The following is a 17,850-nucleotide window of genomic DNA, read 5'->3' on the forward strand; positions in this document are numbered from 1 at the left end:
CACACACACACACACACACACACACACACACACACACACACACACACCCTGCCTCATAGGGTGAGCGGGCTAGCCTTGGCCCAAGCTGTCTGCTCCAGCCAGGCAGGGTGGCATACTCTAGCACCCCTTGGCTTCTGGCCTGGCCCACTGCAGGCAGGTGGCTGCATTTCCAGAATCAAAAGTAAATGTCTGTTCACTTGCTGATCAATTCAGTCAATGCAGCTTAGACTACCCTGTGAAGATTGAGTGAATTCAGCCTTGGGCATTTTGACTGCCTGTACTTAGCCGTAATGTGGAGTGAAATTTCACCCAAACATCCCCTGTCAGAATAACCTAGAACTCAGCAATAGCGTAGGTCTTTTAGTGGTTTCAATATGATAAACAAGAGCATCACATGGGCATACTGTGGAGGAGCCACATCATCAAGAAAGTTAAGGGCATTTTGGATCTTGCCCTTGTAGAGAAGGGAATCAAACCTGGTGGTGATGTTGTAATACATCTGTGTTGATAAAGAGGAGTAGAAGAGGTGCTGTAACTTCACTCTGACATTCTCCTCATTTACATCAGAGTGAAAAAGGAATAACTCCAGTGTAGTCAATGCAGTTATTCCAGTGGAAATGAGAAGATACGGCCCCTGGGAATATAACTTGCACATGAAGACACCAGAAGGGAACATGTAACTGAAAAAGCAATCAACAGCAGTAAGATGAGACGAATCCTGTCATGGTTGGCTTTTATCACTCCATACCCTTCTACCCCTTCAGCATGTCATGCAAAAGGACTCTAACTTATGTCTGAGGTCCACGCTATTACCTACACTGTGTTAATGCCTATGGGCTGAGAAGTAGAATACCTCTCTGCCAGCCATGTACCTATGTAACAAAAAGATGGTCCCTACCCAAGGAGCTTGTCATCCATGAGTAGCCCAAAAGAGTGGAGGTAACAGATGTGGGGAGCACATAGTTAAAGTGGATAGAACTGAAACTGGATGAAAATATATGCTCCATGTTATACAGGAAGTTGCATTAGATCATCTAATGTCTCTTCCCAACTTAAAAATTGTACCGTCCTACCACTTGCACTCATTTTTTAATGTATGCTTACAGCATTGGTTCAATCACCGCTTACTTTGGCCTGAAGTTTTGCATCTCCTGGCAAGTGTGAGTTTGGTCACCTGAAGGTCTTTGTTAAAATATTGGCACTGTTTTCTCACTTTGTGCCTGAACATGGAATAATACTGCTACCTATGGAGATCAGCAAGTCATCCCTTAGGCTAGCCTGATTAACTTTGATGGTATAGAAAATAGAGCATAAATTGCAGTGACCCCATAGTGACAAAATGGGAAGGAGTAAGATATCAGGCAAGTGTCAGGGGAAAGGTTGTCAAATGATGATATCAAACCTGCTTCTACTGGTGTCTCTGAGAACAGGGATATAACACTTCAAAAGGGTTAAAGACTAGTCCTTGTGGAAACTAGAGCAAAGAGAGGGTTTGGAGGCTGTCAACATTACTCTTAGTGGTACTGCTGAAATAGCCATTTCAATTGTAAAATATTCCCTTTCGGGACAAGTGGTTTTTCTTTTCTTCTGATATACTTGTGGCTTTGCTGATGAGGCTTTTTTTTCTTTTTTGGGAACTGAGTTTAGATGCTCACATTGCAGCTCTTTCATTTTCTAAAAAGATGGTCCTTTCCGCAACATAGGATCAAACCGTGAAACCCAGCGTACAACCCAGTTATGGGGGAGCAAAAAAGATCTTCTGAGAGTCTCTCTCATAATCTCCCCAAACCTGCTCCCTAAGACACTTCACGTATCTCTTTAAGTAAGGTTTTCTTTTATGGTATACACGGAGGCAGAGAATTTTTTTATCAGGTCTTAGGAAAGGGATCGGAGGGAGAGAAGCAAATAGGGAACAAAACCATCAAGATATGTAGATGCCTTCCAGAGTTACTGTCATTGCTCTTCTGCTGTCTCTTGACTTTGCTGTACATTCTTGGAGTCAGGGACTTTTTGGGACCCTACAAAGGAAAAAAATATATAATAGAGCCTGTGATCAGAGCTACCCATCACGTCAGAGCTGCAGTGCCCTTCATGCTAGTACATCCCCCTTCTGTGAAGGACGGTGACCCGTGAATTCATGTAATTGCAGACCCCCATGCATGCCTCTCTTGACCTTCTTCATCCCTCTTTCTTCCAAGACTACCTCATTTGTCAGGGTTTAATTAAGACAGGAGTGAACAGTAAGTACCCAGAGAAATATAACCATTGGTGCTGGCAATGGCTCTTATCCCCTCATAGTCTGTGGCACGGTGCTTCTGCATCCTTGACTGGTGGCACAAAGACGGTAACAGGAGTTACCTGTATCACTGAAACACAAAGTGGGGCAAAAATAGACCAGCACCTGCCCCAGCTTCTGTTTGGGTATTTGCTTGGTTTCGTTAATAAGCTGGTGCCACTGCTACTGTCTTCTCTTACCGCACGCAGTGTATGTCTGTACTGCACAATGCAATGTCTAGCTGAGCTAACTCAGTACTAAAAAGGCATAGTCATGTTAGTATGAGTATCTATCTGAGATATGCTATTTTAGAGCTAAATATCTCCACAGAACTTCATTGTGCAGTATGGACATCCCCAGGGAGTCCTCTCATGAGAGGGACTCCTGGTTGGACCGCCCCAGGGCAATGGCTCTTGGAGTTCTGGCTTTACTGAGTTGGGGGGGCTGTTCTTCCTCCCCAAAGGCATTATTTTAGCCATTCATTTAAGCAGAGACTGCCACATTTGGGACACGTTTTCAAGCTTTACCTTATAGCTGAGTGTGACAAATTAACTTTTCTTTCTGAGTGAAAATTGAGATTTTCATGTGCAAGTATTAGGGCTTTGAAAGTCATATCAGTGACCAGAAGGTAGGTTATCCACCCTAGTGATTAGAGCCATGACCAGGGAGCAGAGGCAGGAGCTGAGACACTAGCTAGGGCCAGGTGCCAGAGTCAGGAGCTATTAGACAGGATTAGTCCAGCCATCAAGACCTAACAAAAGAAGATGGACAGATACCAAGATAGCAAGGACCAGAGGATACAAAAGGTGCTGGGATCAGGGCAGTCAACAAGCTACCAGGAGACTTGTTGGTAAACTGTAGTCTGCACAAGATATACCATGTTGGGAGCAAAATCAGCTTCCTATCAATGACTGGCTGCTGGAGAGATGACTTATCCCCCAGCTGGAGTGATCCTCACACCTACCCACAAGCCACATGCCAAAGAATGCTCCATTAGATAAACACTGCACACTTAAACCAGTGCCACGTCCAGTCCCCTGCTATCATAGGCAGTCACGTCAAATAATCACTATCACAAACTGATCAAAGTCTCTTAACAGTAGCCAAGTTTCACCCCCAAGAGTGTCATTCTGTTCACATTTGATTGTCCAGTTTGATATTCTACTTCCAACTGGTCACTTTGGTTGCCATTCATTGAATAATAGAAAATGAGGGCTGAAGGGACCTCAGGGGGTCACATCTAGTCCAACACCCTGCTCAAACCAAGACCAGCCCCAAGTAGATCAATGCAGCCAAGGCTTTGTCTAGCTGGGTCTTAAAAACCTCCAAGGATGGAGAGTCTACCACCTCTCTGGGAAAACTGTTCTAGTGTAATTCCTAATATCTAACCTAGACTTCCCTTGCTGCAACTTAAAACAATTATTTCTTGTTCTGGATCTGCCACCACTGAGAGCAGTCCAGCTCCGTCCTCTTTGGAAACACTCTTCAAGTAGTTGAAGCCTGCTGTTAAATCCCCTCTCAGTCTTGTCTTCTTCAGACTAAATAAGCCCTGTTCCCTCAGCCTCTTCTCGTAAGTCATGTGCTCCAGCCCCCTCACCATTTTTGTTGCCCTCCTCTGGAATCTCTCCTATTTGTCCACATCCTTTCTGTAGTGGGGGGCCCAAAACTGGACACAATACTCCAGATGTGGCCTCACCAGTGCTTAAAAGAAGGGAAGAATTGCTTCCCTCGATCTTCTGCCAACACTTCTACTAATGGAGCCAAATATGCCATTAGTTTTCTTGGCAAGAAGGACACACTGGTGGCTCATATTAAGCTTATTGTTCACTGTAACACCCAGGTCCTTTTCTTCAGAGCTGCTGATTAGCGAGTCAATCCCCAGCCTGTACTGGTGCATGGGATTATTCCATCCTAAGTGCAGGACTTTGCACTTGTCCGTATTGAACCTCATGAGGTTTCTTTTGGTGCAATCCTCCAATTCATCTAGGTCTCTCTAAATCCTAGCTCTACCCTCCAGCATATCTACTACTCCACCCAGCTTAGTGTCCTCTGCAAACTGACCACGGGTGCACTCCATCATATCTTCCAGGAAGCTGAAGATATTGAACAAAGATATTTGGTTAATGGCAACTTAGATGGCCAGCTGGAAACAGACAGGGACAGATCCTAGGGAGGTGCAGTGGTGTATTTGCCCCCACTTCTACAGCTACCACCACTGTCCCTGGCTGCTCTCTGAAACTGGAGCCCCCAGACTGGCAAGGGACTCAGGAAGGAGGATCCACCCACCAGCACCAGTGTTGTCAGTTGACCTGGATGCCACAGCTTCTCTTGCCCCACTCCAGCCGTAGGTTGCAGGGAGTAGCTGCATGGGCTACTGAGTTCACCAAATACAGGTTTCTCCTTCCAACGCCTGCTTCTGGCCATCAGGGCTGGAAGGAGGAACCTGCGCAGTTCTGCTGCTGTCCCCAGCTGAGGCCAGCCCCCCATGCAGCTGCTTCTTGCAACTTGAGCAGGTCAGGAGTGGTTCTGGGGATCCCCTAGGCCCAGGTCAGCCATGCTTAACTCCCATGTCATCATGGTCTCAGGGGTGGTATGCTTCACCTGCCTTTAGTAAATTTGGGATATGCATATGGAAATAAAAGGACAACCAAATAGGACGTCGCCTCAATTGTATAGGTGCATGTGTCCAAAGGGTGTTTCCATGTAGTCTGATTACAGGTTTCAGTGAATAGAAGAGGGCTTCTTATTAGTGTGGACCTGAAGTCAACACCCATAACATCCCTCCCTCCTCCTCCCAAAATGAAAACATTCATCCCCAAGGAAGGGTTTAAAAATACTTTGTATGGGTGTAGTTATAATATATACACTGTGTCGTTTGTACCGGTATTTACTCCGGTGTCTTGACATATACACATCAGGGCGGAGGATTGCATAGTAGCGTTTGCCCCACTAAACTAACAGGAAGGTCACCAACAAGTGTTGCCAAAAGACGGTGACTGGAACATGTGAATGGCTTAGGTCTCACTTGTCCTTTGTGGCTGTGGCTGAACTAAATATAGCAAATTCACTGATGTACGTCTCGCCATAATCCGGCTGGGACTGTGGTGGGAAGAGCAGGCTCTGGGCCTTTTGCCTAGGTTTTCTGCTATGTAACCAGTTTCAGCGGGGCACCATTCATTATTCTGACCTCAGTGGTTTCCTGGTCCGTTGAACATGCTGTAGTTTGTTTCCCTGGCTTTCTGTCTGAAATGCATGAGTCTTAAGAGTGAAGGAGCACTGAGAGGCAGAGATACTAGATTCTGGGTTTATATCCGATGTTGTTACTGATGTAATGTGTGTGCATGGATGTATTTATACAGCACCCAGCACAATGGGGTGTCAGTACATGACTAATGCCCCTAGGAGTTATGGTCGTATAAATAATAATTTTAGCAACATATCCTAATTTTAAAAAATCCCCAAAATATGTTCCCTTCTGAGTCCTACCAGCTCCAAGAAAGCAAAGGGAATGGTTCCAGGACCAGTATTTACATCCCCAGCTGCCAGTAGACTGCTGGGCTGGCTCCTCCTGCATTCATCCTAAACAAATATTTTATGAACCTGTTTTCAAGTGCACTCGCTAGACTGAAACTCTTAATTTCCCTGATCAGGCAGAGCAGGGACCGGCTGACAGAAAGGCATAGCACACAGGTACTAAATAATTTATGGCAAATAATTGAAATGATGTTTCTGCAAAGCTGCACATACAGATGTTTCACAGATTTGCTGTACACGCAATGAGCCTGCTTCTCCCCTTGTTTACATCAGTGTATGGATTTCAGCGTAGTTGTTCCACTTTTATACCTTTCCAAGTGAAAGGAGAGTCTGATCCTACCTCACTTTTCATTAAGTGCAGATTAATCCTAAATACCCAACACACATTTGTCTATGTATAATATATGTCGTCTTCAACAACATATAGCCTATTCATTATAGCTTCTCAGTGGCTCTGCTTAAACAAAAAGGTCCTCCCAATTGTCTCAGTTGAAGAACAGTTCCTTTCCATGTTATGAGAGGGTAAAGCACTCTTGGCTATTCTTCTCCAGAGGATATTCAAAGGATCTATCTGCATATATTTCCTTATCAACTAAGGAGTATAATTGTGGTATTCTTTGTAAATGCTGAGCATAAAAGAATGTGTTGATTCTACAGACCTTTTACCTAGTAAAATTATGCCCTTTACTTCTGCAATACTTATAAGTTTTTAAAGTAGCTCTTAAATATTATAAAGTTTGCAGAAATCAAGGAAATGGTGCTTATAGACCACAGTGAAAGTTGGTGTGGTTTCCAGTCTCCCAGGAAATACGTCATTTCATAGGCATAACAGGAGTTCATTGCCCTAAAAGCATGTAACAAGGCAGCACTATAACTTTTCATTTAATAATGAGAGATGGAAGTCACATCTGCAGGATCTCTGGGTTTTCACAAAGGTATATAACACTCCTGGGGTATATGTTGTAGCTGTGTTGGCCTAAGACCATAGGCAGACAAGATTTTTGGGTAAATCCACTATCTTTCATTAGACCAACTAAAATAGTTGGAAAAAATTCTTCTTTGCAAACTTTCGGGTACAAACATCCTTCGTCGGGCTGAGGAAACACGTGCGGTCGGTCGGTCTGCGCTCTTCCTGGATGGGATAGGACAGAAGCCAGAGGCCAGTGTGCATGCGAGAGAGCCAGTCAGTGAAAATGCAAATTGAGGCAATGAATGGGTGAATGATGGTGGGTGAAGCGGGGGAATGTAGACCTGATGTATAACACTCCTGGTAACATTAAACTGATTGCCCATCTTAATGTTTTTATTAAAACACTTTTCTAAGCAAGAGGGACTAAAAGTTAAACAGAGGATTGTAGCATGTATGGGTCAAGAGCATCTTTCTCTTTTGTAGATTAGGAAGAAACAGCGAACGCTTATTCCACAAAATCATTCTTCCTTGAGGTCAGTGTCTTTTTCAGTCTTGGAGACCTCACATGTCTGTAAATGTCAGTTTTATTTCAGACACTGCCTGGTCCTGTCTATTGGGCACCATATGTGCATTCTTTCAGGTTTTAAAATAATGGCCAAATCCTGCCTTTGAATGTGTACATGAAATTTCTGTTGAGATCTTGGGTCTGGGAATTGTGCCCAGAAGTGGGTCCATCAGTAATCTGGCTTGATGGTAAATCCTCTCTATGAGGTTGCTCTATTGCTGTTACCAGCAGAGCCTCTGGGTTACCACTGCGAGCACCGTATTCACTTACGTGGACAAGCGTGGGCCGCCGAAACTGCACGGAGCTGTATGTATTCGACCGCATTCAAACCCTTCTACAGGCTCTACGTGGGGTAGAAGATGTGGGCTTCTGAATTTAAGGTACAGAAATATAAAGGGATGGATCCATAGGCTTAACTATAGTGACTATGGGAATAATGACACCATATCTTTTTGACTATTTTGGCCTAGTTTGATGGGGGGGGGGGCGTTTAAAATGAATACATTATTTAGCAAATCAGCGCACAACCCAATAGTTATGTCTGGTTTTGCTGTGATCTTAAACTGAATAATACAGCCCCCTAGCATATGAGTAAAGCTTCTAGTTTTCTTTAACTGGAGAAAAAATATGTGTTGTGTTATAGGTGATGATATGCCAAACCATCTGCACCCCACTTTTCAAAATCTTAGATATGCCCATGGCAATATCCTTTCCTCTTACAGTCACAGCATCAACTCATCTCATCACACCTTCTTCTCAAACACAGTTTGGAAAAGCTACATCTCCTCTGGTAGAGAGGTATTTTCCAGTTTTAGGAATAGATGGGTGATCCCTTATCATATACTTTGGGACAGATGTGCGTGCACAATGCCTACTGCCATGAAGCCTTAATCATTTATTGAGGTCTCGTAAGTGCAGCAGCAATACAAATAGTAAGTCACATACCATGATTATGCAATACTATCATATGAAACAGATATGAAAATACTTGGTTTTCATTGTTAACCAAGAAACTGGTTGAATATCATAAAAAAATAAAAATGTTCCTAGTCATCCTGTGCCATACTGTCGTACAAGAAGGCAATATCTACCCAGATAGTCTAGGTACGTAGATTTTCAGCTCCAGTTACTGCCTCGTGGTGGTAAGACACTGTACGTGGCATTTTCAAAGGTACATGGTTATAGCCTACTAGATTGACAACAGCTTCAACAGAAGTAAAATTTTAGTGCTGAACACCTATGGAAATCCCACCTGAGATGCATGAAACCCCTTAGAAAAGCCACTGTCCCCATGCTTTGGAAACTACAAAATTAAATTGGGCAGAGATAACGCATGATGGTAATCCAATACAGAGGGCTTTTATTCCTGCCAGAAGTCATTCTACAAACGATTAAAAGTCATCTTGCTTTATTTTCCCCCCACATAAGTTTTCCTGTTGCTTCTGGCTTTGTTATTTGTTTCCACCATAAGTTGCAATCACAGCTTTACATTTTCTTTTATGCTGGTCTTAAATCAGATGCAGCACATGAGAAACTTTTGCAACGATGGCGCATTTGCCCTAGTCACTGCCTCCTGGTAAGAATTCCTCTGCCATCTACAGTTACCCTAGCACAAGGCTAAGTGGGCAAAGGGTCACATCCAGTGATGTTAATACAGCAGCAAGGCCAACCAAGTGAAATGTTTGACAACAATGACTTGGCAAGCATGCATTTTAATTTCAGCCTAGATCCTCTCTAGCAGAAGGCGAACTGGCCACAACAAGCAGTTTTCATCTTTATCTAGCAAGCAGTTTGTGCCAGATTTTGTTTTTGTCTTAAAGTACAGCCCTGTTGGATACTTTTGTAGAAAAAGCAAAAGGCCCTGGAACAGCATGTGCTGCTGTCTCTAAACCACCTTAGGGGGCCAGAGTGATCATTTTCTAAGAAGGCAGCCGGGAGCAGATTACCTTAGGAGAGAGCGGTGGCATCAGAAGAGAAAATCAGCTTCAGTTTTGTTGTCAAAGAGCAAACTCGGACTGATAAGTCAGGTGAGGTTGAGAACAAGGAAGAACCGTTAAGAACTTCTGGCACTTTTCATGTCCTCCTATTTTGTATGTACTGATTACTCATCATTGCAAGAGCCAGCTCCCACAAATTACACCGTGAGGTTGTGATTGCAACAGCTAAAGACAATAATTTCATGTTTGTCACACAGGGGAGGGAGGCGCCCAGGTTTTCTTTGAAAAGGAGCATGGAAGAGACATGTGAGGGATAAGCTCATCATTTCTCCATGTGATAGACACTGAACTATTGGAGGCAAAACTAGTTCAAAGGGCAGCACTAGCATATGCTTTTTGTGACCTCTTTCCTTTGATACTGTGAGTAGGCTGTCATTCCCACACATCTGATTTTGATCTAATGGAGATAAGCATTTTGGAAAACCAAAGCAAGACCTGTTTTTTTATTGCTAGACTAGAGATGCAGTAATCTTTTGCACTGACAAATACCCTTTTTCAGCTTATATCCATCACTGATATAGCTGTCTTGATGGCAATTCATGCAGTCCATGAGAGCCCCATCACGCTGGTCATTATGAGTTGGAATAGTTATATGAGGATACCAGAGAGGGATCATTGTTGCAGCTACAGTCCATCATAATTTATCAGACGTTCTCACTGATTCATCAGAAAAATCCTTTCAGGTACCGTAAAGATGGTTTGGCGCAGTTTAAACATCTGTTGGTTGATCCTGCTGTCATATGGAAACACGAACTGTCTGGATGAAATGTTAGCAGGAGGGTTTGCACTGAAACAGTTGCAAAAGAAGTGAGCTTTGCTTTCTGGCTATACCCCAGTCTGGAATGAGATCAGGCAGTTATGTATTGCGGACCATCCATGCAACACCCACCACCCTGGACTGTCTGTGGCTTTTTTCTGCTCAGCCTAAGCAAACTCCTGAAAGAAACTGGCCACTTTGATTATGTCATAGTATGATATGCAATACGAGCAGTGAGACTAGGAAATGAGCAGAAACGGTACAGGATAGCAGTTTTTATATTTTAAAAATTTCATTGCGGAGGCAACATGTATTATAAAAGAACAAGGTAAGTATATAGCATGGAAAGCCTGCTGGGCTCAGTGGAAAAACTGGTATGACTCCGGGGCCTGCCTGCATAGGATTTAGTTGAAGCTCAGAGGGCTTGTACTCCAGGGCACCCAAGGAATGCACAGTTCAAGACATGGGTAGACACGGCGATTTAAGGCATTTGCACCACAGGCCAAGGCCTAGGGCTGGTGTTCTGGAATCCTGTCATTATATCAACTTCCACATTTTCATTTTAAATTAAAAAAAAAAAGTTTACAAAGGAAAAACAGCCAATCTGAGTCCAGAGTAATTGATGGAGTGTTTTCTGCCTGAGTTTGCACAGAGCCTGCAACAATAACCCTGAGGTGTACACTACATGCCCAGTGGGATGCCAGGACCCCAGGGATGCTCTGGGTCCTGCCATCACCACCTCCGCAGAAGCCAGTGTGCACTCCAGAACAGAGATGCAACAGGTCCACCCCACTCACATGTGCAAAACCTAGGAGACCCCCTTGTGGCCCCGGCACCACCACGCCTCCAGGTAGAAGACAAGACTGTGCTACTGTCCTCACTGTTTCCAAAGGGGACAGGGCCACTGCTGTTCCTCCTGTGCAATCGGGCAGTGGGGAGGGGAGAGTTGGGGAAAAGAGTCCTGGAGTCCCGTGACTTTCCCACCACTCCTCTGGGAGATGAAGAGGACTTTTCCCTCTGCTCCACTTCGTGATAGGATGGAGCTGTGGCGTGGCATGGCTACCCAGCCCTAAGCTTGAGTCCTCTCTGATCCGCCCAGCATGTGTTGACCATATGCACACATGGCTGTTCAGGAAGGAGTGTGCATTGCATTGTATTCCTTTCACTTTTGTTTTTGACAACTAGTTGAGCATGCTTTTTTTTCCCTCCCTACTGTTGGGCCAAAATCTCTCCTGGGAGTTGTACCCACTCCTGAGAATCTGACCCAATCTATTTTTTTTTTAAGCATATTTGATCTGTTTTACTACTCCATAAAGCGTGACGGTTTCCCCCCCTCCCCCCCAGCTGGTATGACAGGACGCCAGCTATTTTTAAGAGTGTGGTTCATTTGACTTCATTTAATGAGCGTTCAGTGCTGTTCAAAATAGCTGCAGCCAGAGCCAAGAATAATGTTCCACAATGTGCTGTGTCAGCATGCAACATGCAGCTCTGCTAATTCACCTTCCCCGGGACTGTTTTGAGCTGTGCTTGTCAGTGGGGATACATGGAGTGAGAATATTTATTCTAAAGGAAGCAGAACTCGTGGCAGAGGTGATATCTTTTATTAGATCAACTAGATTTTTGCAAAAAAAAATTCTTTAATTGCAAGCTTTTGGGCACAAGCATCCTGCTTCAGGCGCGGGAGGGGTTTTTTTTTTGCAAAAGTCTAGTTGGTCTAATAAAAGATGTCATCTCTACCATGAGTTTTGATTCCTTTTGCCTCTAGACCAATACAGCTACAACCTGGATACCTGACACAATGTTTATTCCAAAGTTTTATCAGAAAACAGGCGGCACAAACCAGATTCATAGTTTGTTACCTGTCCTGAGACATAACAGAATAATATGCCTTGTAGCCGTGCACCGGGGCTGGTTGTGTAGTTTTAGGACTGGGTTAGCCAAGCGCTTGTATGGGATGGTTTAAATAGGGATGGTCCTGTGTAGAGCAGGAGGTTGGACTACAAGACCTCCTGAGATCCCATCCCGCCCTGCTTTTCTGTGATGGTCTGCAAACAGTAACAACCCTCAGTTTGTGTGTGGGGATTTCAAGGAGTCCAGAGAGATTATATGTTTACAGTGATATAGTTAGCCCCTCTACCGGTGTTAAAAAAAAAAAGCAAGCAGACAACCAACTCCTACATCAGGGTCACTTTAGCCAATCTGGTATGGAATTACCCCTGAAAGAATCAGGGGTCCAACTCCACCAGTGTGAGTCATACTGGCGTATCATCTGTTTGCGGCTTACAGAAAGGAGCTTTATCCCTAATTTACACATGGGACAACTTAGACTCCAGGAAGTGAAGGAATTATCCGCGAGGTCACCGGTAAGTCAGTGGGAGAACCAGACGCGAATCACTCGTCCCCCAGGGTCCTTCCCACGGGCAGTGCAGACTCCAGCATCCTCAGGCCTGCCAGTTGGTGGACACATCTTTTTCTGGATTTCTCAGTAATCTCCATGTGCACAGCGTGCAAAGTGCACAGCACTTAGTGTCTTCAGCTACGTGCTGTTTCTATTAAAAAGGATTTTCCATACCAGGTCCAAACATCAGGTGTCAGGGTCAGGCACATCCAACATGCATTGCTTGTTTTAAACGGATCTCCCACAAGGCACCTAGTTCTTTGGTCATGGCACTGAAGAGGATGGATAGCCAATGGTGATCAATTCACGTCGCGACCGACATGTATAAGTAGAGAATAGAGGACGCTAATGACTATTATTGCTACGTAGATGAAGGGCGGTAATATCTGTTATGGTGTGATGAATTTTACCTGCTCTTGCAGCTTTGGCTTATGCACCTCTCAGCCAAGTTGGGCTTGTTCCGTTGACCTGAGTGGACTTAGGCTGAGCTGCCCCAGCTGAGCATTTGGCCCTTTGTCTCCGTGAGACGTGCCTCAGTTTTCAGCCTAACTCATGCCTTCCAGATGACTAAACAGCAGCTTCAGATATGAGGATGCGTCAGTGGCATGGAGGAAATATGTCTTTGTTGCACCAGTATGCGGCTCCCTTTACTCGAAGATTTCAGCGAGAGAACTGGCAAAAATCGACAAGCAAATCACTCTGTTGCTAGAGAAAAACATCTCTGTGGTTAGCAAGATACTTTGCTAAATCTGCTGCCATAGTAGAGCTCAGGGCTTCACGAGTACTTGGTGGCCCTCAGCCCGGTTGCATGAACAGACTGACTTGATTTTTTAAGCATCCCTGTGTTTCACCGAGCAGCGCACCTCCTCTCCAAACGTGTCCTCCATCTCTTCTTTCCAAGAGCATGAAAGGCGCTGTTCTATGTCCATCGCTTTGAAGTGCAGAACATCACCCCATTCCCCCGCAGCACAATCCCGCCCTTAAAAGGCGAAGGAGTTCCCCGTCAACATTAAAACATCTCAGCCCTCCATCCTAGTAGCTGCGCATTGCAAGGCTAAACATGTGAAGGCTTTTTACTCTCCTTACTAGCTTAAGAATGACAACGACCTGGCTCGTGGGCCAGGTACGGCCTGGAGTCCTATTATCCAGCCTCCACTGCTGCCCTGGGTCCAAGGTGGACCAGCAGGCAGGGCATGCAGGACCAGCCCCATCCCTGTGTGCAAGGCCTGGGACACATTCTGCCTCCTGCCCGCCGCCCCGGGACCCGCACTGCATGCAGTTTTCCCCTCCCTTCCCCACTACTCCAGGGCGGATGCCACATGCAGCATGGGTCCCGGAGCAGCCAGAGCAGGTGCTGGATCCAGCACAGGGGGCAGTTGGCCCAGTCTGGCTTGTGGGGCCAGCTCCATGCCTGTGGCGTGGTCCTGCAACACTCCTCTAGCCCCATGGGCCAGACGAATTTAACACCCCTGTAATGGCTGCTTTTTACGGGAGCGTCAACAATTACTGCCTGGGATGCGCCACCCCGTGCGTCAACCCTGTGGGATAAGGCCGTCCCATGAGATTCAGATGGAGCAAGGTCAGGCCCTAAAATTGTAGCCAAGTGCCATATTTGCAGAAATTTTGTTCTGATTGTCACATATTTTGCTTCACAGAAACCGTGAAGCTGAGGCTCAGCTTAAAACAAACCTATCATAATCCGTGGCCCATACGGACTGTTTCTACATCCTAACAAGTATTTTCATACATGACAGCAGTGGCTCACAAGCTTTTAGAGTTGATTTTCATTTTTTTCTTCCATTTCTCCATTCATATTTCTGCCTTCCTATTCCCTTCTGTCGCACACCCTCTAGCAGATCACCCTGTGTGCCAGTTTGGGAAATGCTGCCATTGAGATAAAGAAATTTCTCTTTGGAGCCCTAGGACCAAATTCAGCCACAAAGGTAATTTGCCACTGAAGCTGATGGCAGCATTAGGGATGGACAGGAGCCGACTTGTTCTGATAATATCTTTCTTGTCTTTCACCATGAAGTGAAAATTGATATTATGAATGCCAAGGATTTTGAGTTTGATCAGCTATTTCTTATTTTGTAAATGTTTTACTAAGATATTATAGTGTAATTTAGCACTGGTGATTTTCCCTACAGGGCTAATTTCCAGTGTATGCATTGTCTTCGCAATATTGCCGACGCCACACGTTCAAAAATCATCCGCTACTCCCACCCAAATCATACTATTTACTTGTACATAAATATGCATATAAAATTTGGGGGCTTTTTATTTCCCTCTGGTTTTTGACCATTTATCTTGCACTTTAATCCTATTTTCAGTCTTTCCTCTGAAAAACTAGGAGAATGTTCTCAAAAATAAAGAGCTGAGATTCTCTAGTATCCAAAATCGCAACTCCAGAGCCACAAAAGGAAAACGTGAAACAGCGCCAGACTCTCAACAAAGACACGTGAGCTGGCAGCACTATTTTAGTAACGCATCCCAGTCTGTCTCCAGTATAACATACAACCCATTTCTAAGGTGCTGGTTGCAGGTGAATGGATCAAGCCTGACCCAGGTGAAATGGCTGAATCGCTGCTGACAGCAAATGAGCTTATTTCTCTCTGGTCTCAGAACTGCCCGCTAGGTGTCTCTGCGAATGCTGCAGAAAAGAGGCTGCTCTGTTTTGCCAGATCCTTTGATAGAAAAAAATACAAATGCACAAGGCTTTAGTGACACCTTAGCGTTGCTCTCATCACGGAGTTAAGCACGGGAGAGTGAGGGGAGTTAAGCATGGCAGAGTGAGGGGCACTGGCTGGGGACTGGCCATCAAAGTTTACGAATGAGTCCTGGTACAAAATAAGGTTGAGAACCACTGATGTAGTCCAACCCCCTGCTCAAAGCAGGACCATGCCCAACTACATCATCCCAGCCAACTGTATAATCCCTTTGGCCTGTTTATCCCTGTTTTCTTCCTCCCCCCACTTTCCCTGTTTTATCTTTCGGTTTTTCTAATTTCCACCTATTTATATTTTCACTGGCATCCTGCCACACTTTCTGCATCCCTTATTCCTGTTTTGTTGATCTCCTTTTTCACTGACAACTTTCCACCTTGTATTTTATCACTGCTATCTCTTTTTCCCTCCTAGTGCCCTCAGTGGTACGATGCATAAAATGGGAATTGTAGCACCATAGGCCTAATTTTTCAATTTTGCTTCCCCCTCCCTTACCTGTTTTACCTTTTGCCTTTCTAATTTCTACCTATTTACATTTTCACTGACATCCTGATACACTTTTAGCTTCCCCCATTCCTTGGAGTCTCAGAAGAGCAGAGATGCCCTGTGCCTGAAAAAGGGTGACTGCACCCAAAAGCTTGTTAAGAGCTTTTTTCCAACTACTCAGTTGGTCTGATAAAAGAGATCACATCTACCTGAAGAACCTTGCCTGCCCTAATCCCAGCTAAGGCTTTGTCTAGATGGGTCTTAAAAACCTCCAATCATCCGAATGATTTTCCACAATTTAAAGAGTTGGTTCCAGCAAGCATATAGCTTCTTCCTAAACCCAGAGTACTTAACACTTATTAATTATGTCTGTTGTGCTAATAGCAAGGGGCCGTGCAGGAATGGAGCCCCATTGCACTCAGTTGCATACAAATACCGCATCTCTCGTTTTGGCAGCTTCTGCTGCTAGTGTCCAGAGTCTGTCTAACCCTGATTCTCCTTTTTCATGTGTGCAGGAGCCCAACATTTATTTTGAGAGCTATTCCCCCACATTTTTAGCTAAGTAGACACAGCATTTTTTCAGATACAAACACAATACCCAGGGAAGTGAAAGCAAAGAAAGATGGTTCACTTCAGTTTTGCATGTTGACAAGAAACCTGATGCCAGGGATCCCCGCTTGCAAGGATCTCTTTCATACTTTGAACTGGTTACTGCATTGCCAGCATTACAACTTGGCTGTGACGATGCTGGGGGCCTGGTCCTGCCCTTGCTCCTATTCAAGGTGCGATGGGGAAGGGTTGGTATTATTTGCAACGGGAGCACAATCAGATTCTCACCGAGGGCCCTGAGGAGCTCTGCTTCCTAAATTCACTGCACGTGGCACAGAGTCAGTGCAATCTATTGTGCACCAGCATGGGCATAATCGCTACCTGGAGGCTCCCAGAAGAGATGGAAGCTCTAAACCCACAAAAAAGCTCAATCATCAAATGTCCTAAATCAGCCCATGCATGCACCCTCCCTTGCCATCCTCAGCCCCAGCCGGGTGTTGTCCTGCACAGTGCCAAGGCCTCCACTGCAGCAGGCTATATGGGCTCTTTGCTGAAGTGGTGGCCTTCACCAGCATCCAGAGTTAACCGTGAGAGACATGATTTATTCATAAGTGGTCTATGGTGAAACAAAAACATCTGTTCTTTTATTCCAGTCACCAGCATACTAGCCTTCCTCAGCCACAGACCAGCCTGATAGCACGAAGGAAGTGGGAAGCATCAGTCATGTGTTTGCTTTCTGCAAGATACTCCTTCTCGGAAGAGGCTGGGCAGGCCGACGTTTCTTAGGACAAGAGCACCATGAGATAGCAGCAGCAAGAACCACAAAAAACTTAGCGATTGCATGGACCGTGGGACTGGTAGGCGGAGTCCCCTCCTCTTCTCAGCCACTTGCTTCACCTGTGGCCTTGAATACGGTTGTGGCTCTTCCTAGTGCCCTCAGTGGTACTATGCATAAAATGGGAATTGTAGCACCATAGGCCTAATTTTTCAAAAGCTAACACGTGCCGCATACCACAGTCACTAGCGCAGCTTGAAGGGACCTGGGGTTCAAGGACTTGGCCGCTTTTTGCTGAAACTGGACACCCACTTTAGGAAACCGTGGCCAAAGGTGATGGCATGGCATCAGCAAGCTAACCATTGCACAGAAGCTGGAAAACACTAAGTTCTCTAGCAATGCAAAGTATTGGTGCATTTCAAGAGACATCCTCACCTGCAAATTAATCAGGAAAGTAATTTTGTTCAGGAAAACTGGAAGAAACAACAACGCTCCTTAAAAGCATAAGTCTGCCAAACCCTTACTGATCCTCATTTGCTGTCTGCCCACCAGTTTCTTTTTTACTGTAGTCCTGCTTCACTCAGAGTAGCCTGTCCTGCTGAAGCTAAAGTTTTTCTGACAGGCGATTTGTTTTTGAGACATAGGACTTCACATTCTTCCCCGAAGACCTCCTAATCCACCAACCTTTGTTAACTGATCACAGGCAGCCAGACTGCCAGGTGCTCTCATTCCACAGCAAGCCCAGCCATCCCCAACAGGTTTTAACCCTGCCCCATCCAGATGCAAACAAATCCCTTCCTTCTTGCAAAAGTGGAATGAAAAAGTCCCATCAAAATGCTATCAGATGCTGCCTTTTATGCGGCACTCCCACTATGCTTTCT

At 45.0% G+C, this 17,850-nt stretch overlaps 1 protein-coding gene across 6 annotated transcripts in view; it reads left to right on the forward strand.

The window, feature by feature from the left end:
• Nucleotides 1–17,850, forward strand: part of KALRN (kalirin, RhoGEF kinase) — a 750,361-nt gene that overhangs the window by 627,449 nt on the left and 105,062 nt on the right. The window lies entirely within an intron of this gene.

This window comes from Crocodylus porosus, unplaced genomic scaffold (assembly GCF_001723895.1).
Source record: "Crocodylus porosus isolate Cpor-Errol unplaced genomic scaffold, CroPor_comp1, whole genome shotgun sequence".
Taxonomy (NCBI): domain Eukaryota; kingdom Metazoa; phylum Chordata; order Crocodylia; family Crocodylidae; genus Crocodylus; species Crocodylus porosus.